Source organism: Pimephales promelas, chromosome 16 (assembly GCF_988280905.1).
Source record: "Pimephales promelas chromosome 16, fPimPro1.hap1.1, whole genome shotgun sequence".
NCBI classification, from domain to species: Eukaryota; Metazoa; Chordata; class Actinopteri; order Cypriniformes; family Leuciscidae; genus Pimephales; species Pimephales promelas.
In genome coordinates this window covers 547,501-552,500 of record NC_142784.1, presented here as the reverse complement: position 1 = coordinate 552,500, position 5,000 = coordinate 547,501, and the positions used below count along the sequence as shown (strand labels likewise).

General features: G+C 47.9%; 10 non-coding genes across 10 annotated transcripts; all 10 read left to right on the top strand.

Moving 5' to 3' along the window:
* Positions 1-782: 782 nt before the first annotated feature.
* trnaw-cca (transfer RNA tryptophan (anticodon CCA)) lies at positions 783-854 on the top strand. The gene has a single exon. It is a non-coding gene; the product is annotated as a tRNA-Trp (tRNA).
* Positions 855-1,451: 597 nt separating this feature from the next.
* On the top strand, positions 1,452-1,523 carry trnaw-cca (transfer RNA tryptophan (anticodon CCA)). The gene has a single exon. It is a non-coding gene; the product is annotated as a tRNA-Trp (tRNA).
* A 260-nt stretch (positions 1,524-1,783) lies between these two features.
* On the top strand, positions 1,784-1,855 carry trnaw-cca (transfer RNA tryptophan (anticodon CCA)). The gene has a single exon. It is a non-coding gene; the product is annotated as a tRNA-Trp (tRNA).
* Positions 1,856-1,982: 127 nt separating this feature from the next.
* trnaw-cca (transfer RNA tryptophan (anticodon CCA)) lies at positions 1,983-2,054 on the top strand. The gene has a single exon. It is a non-coding gene; the product is annotated as a tRNA-Trp (tRNA).
* Positions 2,055-2,181: 127 nt separating this feature from the next.
* Positions 2,182-2,253, top strand: trnaw-cca (transfer RNA tryptophan (anticodon CCA)). Its single transcript has one exon. It is a non-coding gene; the product is annotated as a tRNA-Trp (tRNA).
* A 293-nt stretch (positions 2,254-2,546) lies between these two features.
* On the top strand, positions 2,547-2,618 carry trnaw-cca (transfer RNA tryptophan (anticodon CCA)). Its single transcript has one exon. It is a non-coding gene; the product is annotated as a tRNA-Trp (tRNA).
* Positions 2,619-2,878: 260 nt separating this feature from the next.
* On the top strand, positions 2,879-2,950 carry trnaw-cca (transfer RNA tryptophan (anticodon CCA)). The gene has a single exon. It is a non-coding gene; the product is annotated as a tRNA-Trp (tRNA).
* Positions 2,951-3,840: 890 nt separating this feature from the next.
* Positions 3,841-3,912, top strand: trnaw-cca (transfer RNA tryptophan (anticodon CCA)). The gene has a single exon. It is a non-coding gene; the product is annotated as a tRNA-Trp (tRNA).
* Positions 3,913-4,509: 597 nt separating this feature from the next.
* trnaw-cca (transfer RNA tryptophan (anticodon CCA)) lies at positions 4,510-4,581 on the top strand. Its single transcript has one exon. It is a non-coding gene; the product is annotated as a tRNA-Trp (tRNA).
* Positions 4,582-4,841: 260 nt separating this feature from the next.
* Positions 4,842-4,913, top strand: trnaw-cca (transfer RNA tryptophan (anticodon CCA)). The gene has a single exon. It is a non-coding gene; the product is annotated as a tRNA-Trp (tRNA).
* Positions 4,914-5,000: the final 87 nt, after the last annotated feature.

The window sequence follows — 5,000 nt, the reverse complement described above, 5'->3', positions numbered from 1 at the left end:
ACGGTAGCGCGTCTGACTCCAGATCAGAAGGCTGCGTGTTCAAAATCACGTCGGGGTCAATCATTCTCTTATTTAATACAATTCAGGAATCCTTGTTGCTAGACCCTACAACTAGCTCAGCAATTTGACTGATTTGCGGGGCCTCGTGGCGCAACGGTAGTGCGTCTGATTCCAGATCAGAAGGCTGCGTGTTCAAAATCACGTCGGGGTCAATCATTCTCTTATTTAATACAATTCAGGAATCCTTGTTGCTAGACCCTACAACTAGCTCAGCAATTTGATTGATTTTCAGGGCCTCGTGGCGCAACGGATTCAGAGCCTCTAGGGCCTCGTGGCGCAACGGTAGCGCGTCTGACTCCAGATCAGAAAGTTGCGTGTTCAAATCACATCGGGTCAATCATTCTCTTCTTTAATACAATTCAGGAATCCTTGTTCCTAGACCCTACAACTAGCTCAGCAATTTGACTGATTTGCGGGGCCTCGTGGCGCAACGGTAGCGCGTCTGATTCCAGATCAGAAGGCTGCGTGTTCAAAATCACGTCGGGGTCAATCATTCTCTTCTTTAATACAATTCAGGAATCCTTGTTGCTAGACCCTATAACTAGCTCAGCAATTTGACTGATTTGCGGGGCCTCGTGGCGCAACGGTAGCGCGTCTGATTCCAGATCAGAAGGCTGCGTGTTCAAAATCACGTCGGGGTCAATCATTCTCTTCTTTAATACAATTCAGGAATCCTTGTTGCTAGACCCTACAACTAGCTCAGCAATTTGATTGGTTTTCAGGGCCTCGTGGCGCAACGGTAGCGCGTCTGACTCCAGATCAGAAGGCTGCGTGTTCAAATCACGTCGGGGTCAATCATTCTCTTCTTTGAGCACAAGTCTTTAATACAATTCAGGAATCCTTGTTGCTAGACCCTACAACTAGCTCAGCAATTTGATTGGTTTTCAGGGCCTCGTGGCGCAACGGTAGCGCGTCTGACTCCAGATCAGAAGGTTGCGCGTTCAAATCACGTCGGGGTCAATCATTCTCTTATTTAATACAATTCAGGAATCCTTGTTGCTAGACCCTACAACTAGCTCAGCAATTTGATTGATTTTCAGGGCCTCGTGGCGCAACGGATTCAGAGCCTCTAGGGCCTCGTGGCGCAACGGTAGAGCGTCTGACTCCAGAGCAGAAAGTTGCGTGTTCAAATCACGTCGGGGTCAATCATTCTCTTCTTTGAGCACAAGTCTTTAATACAATTCAGGAATCCTTGTTGCTAGACCCTACAACAAGCTCAGCAATTTGATTGGTTTTCAGGGCCTTGTGGCGCAACAGTAGCGCGTCTGACTCCAGATCAGAAGGCTGCGTGTTCAAATCACGTCGGGGTCAATCATTCTCTTCTTTAATACAATTCAGGAATCCTTGTTGCTAGACCCTACAACTAGCTCAGCAATTTGACTGATTTGCGGGGCCTCGTGGCGCAACGGTAGCGCGTCTGACTCCAGATCAGAAGGTTGCGTGTTCAAATCACGTCGGGGTCAATCATTCTCTTCTTTGAGCACAAGTCTTTAATACAATTCAGGAATCCTTGTTGCTAGACCCTACAACAAGCTCAGCAATTTGACTGATTTGCGGGGCCTCGTGCCGCAACGGTAGCACGTCTGACTCCAGATCAGAAGCCTGCGTGTTCAAATCACGTCGGGGTCAATCATTCTCTTGTTTGAGCACAAGTCTTTAATACAATTCAGGAATCCTTGTTGCTAGACCCTACAACAATCTCAGCAATTTACCTGATTTGCGGGGCCTCGTGGCGCAACGGTAGCGCGTCTGACTCCAGATCAGAAGGCTGCGTGTTCAAATCACGTCGGGGTCAATCATTCTCTTCTTTGAGCACAAGTCTTTAATACAATTCAGGAATCCTTGTTGCTAGACCCTACAACTAGCTCAGCAATTTGATTGATTTTCAGGGCCTCGTGGCGCAATGGATTCAGAGCCTCTAGGGCCTCGTGGCGCAACGGTAGCGCGTCTGACTCCAGATCAGAAGGCTGCGTGTTCAAATCACGTCGGGGTCAATCATTCTCTTCTTTGAGCACAAGTCTTTAATACAATTCAGGAATCCTTGTTGCTAGACCCTACAACTAGCTCAGCAATTTGATTGATTTTCAGGGCCTCGTGGCGCAATGGATTCAGAGCCTCTAGGGCCTCGTGGCGCAACGGTAGCGCGTCTGACTCCAGATCAGAAGGCTGCGTGTTCAAATCACGTCGGGGTCAATCATTCTCTTCTTTGAGCACAAGTCTTTAATACAATTCAGGAATCCTTGTTGCTAGACCCTACAACAAGCTCAGCAATTTGATTGGTTTTCAGGGCCTCGTGGCGCAACGGTAGCGCGTCTGACTTCAGATCAGAAGGCTGCGTGTTCAAATCACGTCGGGATTAATCATTCTCTTCTTTGAGCACAAGTCTTTAATACAATTCAGGAATCCTTGTTGCTAGACCCTACAACAAGCTCAGCAATTTGACTGATTTGCGGGGCCTCGTGGCGCAATGGATTCAGAGCCTCTAGGGCCTCGTGGCGCAACGGTAGCGCGTCTGACTCCAGATCAGAAGGCTGCGTGTTCAAATCACGTCGGGGTCAATCATTCTCTTCTTTGAGCACAAGTCTTTAATACAATTCAGGAATCCTTGTTGCTAGACCCTACAACAAGCTCAGCAATTTGATTGGTTTTCAGGGCCTCGTGGCGCAACGGTAGCGCGTCTGACTTCAGATCAGAAGGCTGCGTGTTCAAATCACGTCGGGATCAATCATTCTCTTCTTTGAGCACAAGTCTTTAATACAATTCAGGAATCCTTGTTGCTAGACCCTACAACTAGCTCAGCAATTTGACTGATTTGCGGGGCCTCGTGGCGCAACGGTAGCGCGTCTGACTCCAGATCTGAAGGTTGCGTGTTCAAATCACGTCGGGGTCAATCATTCTCTTCTTTGAGCACAAGTCTTTAATACAATTCAGGAATCCTTGTTGCTAGACCCTACAACTAGCTCAGCAATTTGACTGATTTGCGGGGCCTCGTGGCGCAACGGTAGCGCGTCTGACTCCAGATCAGAAGGCTGCGTGTTCAAAATCACGTCGGGGTCAATCATTCTCTTATTTAATACAATTCAGGAATCCTTGTTGCTAGACCCTACAACTAGCTCAGCAATTTGACTGATTTGCGGGGCCTCGTGGCGCAACGGTAGTGCGTCTGATTCCAGATCAGAAGGCTGCGTGTTCAAAATCACGTCGGGGTCAATCATTCTCTTATTTAATACAATTCAGGAATCCTTGTTGCTAGACCCTACAACTAGCTCAGCAATTTGATTGATTTTCAGGGCCTCGTGGCGCAACGGATTCAGAGCCTCTAGGGCCTCGTGGCGCAACGGTAGCGCGTCTGACTCCAGATCAGAAAGTTGCGTGTTCAAATCACATCGGGTCAATCATTCTCTTCTTTAATACAATTCAGGAATCCTTGTTCCTAGACCCTACAACTAGCTCAGCAATTTGACTGATTTGCGGGGCCTCGTGGCGCAACGGTAGCGCGTCTGATTCCAGATCAGAAGGCTGCGTGTTCAAAATCACGTCGGGGTCAATCATTCTCTTCTTTAATACAATTCAGGAATCCTTGTTGCTAGACCCTATAACTAGCTCAGCAATTTGACTGATTTGCGGGGCCTCGTGGCGCAACGGTAGCGCGTCTGATTCCAGATCAGAAGGCTGCGTGTTCAAAATCACGTCGGGGTCAATCATTCTCTTCTTTAATACAATTCAGGAATCCTTGTTGCTAGACCCTACAACTAGCTCAGCAATTTGATTGGTTTTCAGGGCCTCGTGGCGCAACGGTAGCGCGTCTGACTCCAGATCAGAAGGCTGCGTGTTCAAATCACGTCGGGGTCAATCATTCTCTTCTTTGAGCACAAGTCTTTAATACAATTCAGGAATCCTTGTTGCTAGACCCTACAACTAGCTCAGCAATTTGATTGGTTTTCAGGGCCTCGTGGCGCAACGGTAGCGCGTCTGACTCCAGATCAGAAGGTTGCGCGTTCAAATCACGTCGGGGTCAATCATTCTCTTATTTAATACAATTCAGGAATCCTTGTTGCTAGACCCTACAACTAGCTCAGCAATTTGATTGATTTTCAGGGCCTCGTGGCGCAACGGATTCAGAGCCTCTAGGGCCTCGTGGCGCAACGGTAGAGCGTCTGACTCCAGAGCAGAAAGTTGCGTGTTCAAATCACGTCGGGGTCAATCATTCTCTTCTTTGAGCACAAGTCTTTAATACAATTCAGGAATCCTTGTTGCTAGACCCTACAACAAGCTCAGCAATTTGATTGGTTTTCAGGGCCTTGTGGCGCAACAGTAGCGCGTCTGACTCCAGATCAGAAGGCTGCGTGTTCAAATCACGTCGGGGTCAATCATTCTCTTCTTTAATACAATTCAGGAATCCTTGTTGCTAGACCCTACAACTAGCTCAGCAATTTGACTGATTTGCGGGGCCTCGTGGCGCAACGGTAGCGCGTCTGACTCCAGATCAGAAGGTTGCGTGTTCAAATCACGTCGGGGTCAATCATTCTCTTCTTTGAGCACAAGTCTTTAATACAATTCAGGAATCCTTGTTGCTAGACCCTACAACAAGCTCAGCAATTTGACTGATTTGCGGGGCCTCGTGCCGCAACGGTAGCACGTCTGACTCCAGATCAGAAGCCTGCGTGTTCAAATCACGTCGGGGTCAATCATTCTCTTGTTTGAGCACAAGTCTTTAATACAATTCAGGAATCCTTGTTGCTAGACCCTACAACAATCTCAGCAATTTACCTGATTTGCGGGGCCTCGTGGCGCAACGGTAGCGCGTCTGACTCCAGATCAGAAGGCTGCGTGTTCAAATCACGTCGGGGTCAATCATTCTCTTCTTTGAGCACAAGTCTTTAATACAATTCAGGAATCCTTGTTGCTAGACCCTACAACAAGCTCAGCAATTTGATTGG